Raw genomic sequence first — 559 nt, 5'->3', positions numbered from 1 at the left:
CTTGGCTTTATTGTTGACTCGAGAGACATTTGGTTAGTTAATTTCGTTTAGAATGGAAGCATAAGACGTTTGTAATCAGAAATGATAAATTAGTAGTCATTGAAAATATTATGGTAGATAGATGGATATATAAAGTAATAGGCAGATAGACAGAGGTGCAGCAGATACAGCAGATAAAATATCCGTAAGCATACTTTGTCACTGAACATCACAACGGTATTGCGGAAACAGCGAGACGTCACAAGAATTCAGGGGAAAAAATCTAGGATAAAACAAGGCAAGATGCGGGCGCCGTGATATCGAGCTGCGCCGGTTGTTACGGAACCCCAATTAGCTTGAAAGAAGCTATTTTTTCTCTCGGCAAAAAATAAAAAAGGGTACGGATTTTGTTTGTAAATAGATCTATACACATCTAGTAAAGTAAGCGATTGATTATCCCTTGTTTGCCATCGCTATTAAGCGGATTTAATTTTTGGCACCATAGTGAAATGAGAAGGGTAAACACCTTTAGACTTACCGGCTTAGTTTACATGGGCCCACTGTCTCTCAAAATATCAGA

This window comes from Penaeus monodon, chromosome 27 (assembly GCF_015228065.2).
Source record: "Penaeus monodon isolate SGIC_2016 chromosome 27, NSTDA_Pmon_1, whole genome shotgun sequence".
NCBI lineage: Eukaryota > Metazoa > Arthropoda > Malacostraca > Decapoda > Penaeidae > Penaeus > Penaeus monodon.
This window is presented reverse-complemented; position numbering follows the sequence as displayed.